Here is a 1,012-nt window from a genome sequence, read left to right as displayed (position 1 = left end):
GTTTGAGCTTAATGATGATCTGTTTATGAATGTTGGTGGTTTATCATCTTCTGGTTATGGAATAGGAGATTGTTCCTGGGTTAAGGATAACTTTGATCCTACTGAGGTTTATAAGTCATTCCTTAGAGGTCCTCACTTGTATATTCAGGGTCAACTGGCCAAAGTTGTGTCGTTATCTGTTGAGAATAGGTTGTTGCATTATGTTATTGCTTACATTTTGGTACAGAGGAACACAAATCACGCACAACCTACTGTGAATAATTTGTGTTTCATGTATGCTGTGAAGAATAATGTAATGATCAACTGGCCTGAGGAAATTTTGAAAATTATGAACAGTGTGTCTCTGTCTCAGTCCAAGCTGCTTCCCTACAGTATTTTCATTTCACGCATAGTGGATTATCTGCACATTGATGTTTCTGACACCGTCATTATTGAGTATACTGATAAGGATCATCTGGTTGGTGAAAGCCTCATTCATAAAATGGGTATATACAAGTATGGTACTACTTGGCAATACCAGGAGGACTACACTAATTTTGATCTAGGTTTGTCCGATGATGATAATCTGGATGGTATGGGTGATCAGAATGCTACAACTCAGGGGGAGCCTTCTGGAACAGCACCTCACGACTCTGCTTTTGGTTTAGCTCATATGGAAGCTATGGAGCAACGGCTTAACAACCGTATGGATCTTCACTTCCAAGGGTTAAAAGACTCATACTTTGCAGTCATGGAATAGTATGAAGAGCGTCAGACTGCCTATTCAGACAACCAATTTCAGGAGTTGAGGAATATGATTCAATCTACTGCTGAAGCTCAGAATGCTATGTTTTGTTCAGAATTTCAGAAGTTATCTGTGCTTATCAGGTGTGACTAGAACATCGCTATTCCTGATGATCAGATTGACCATCCTCCACCTCAACCATAGTTTAGAAGACTTTAGACCTAGGCCATCTTACTCTTAGGTTTATCTCTTCTTTATGGCACTTTATGGATTCAGTTGTTGTTTCTG

This window comes from Lupinus angustifolius, chromosome LG06 (assembly GCF_001865875.1).
Source record: "Lupinus angustifolius cultivar Tanjil chromosome LG06, LupAngTanjil_v1.0, whole genome shotgun sequence".
NCBI classification, from domain to species: domain Eukaryota; kingdom Viridiplantae; phylum Streptophyta; class Magnoliopsida; order Fabales; family Fabaceae; genus Lupinus; species Lupinus angustifolius.
Note: the sequence above shows the minus strand (reverse complement) of the source record.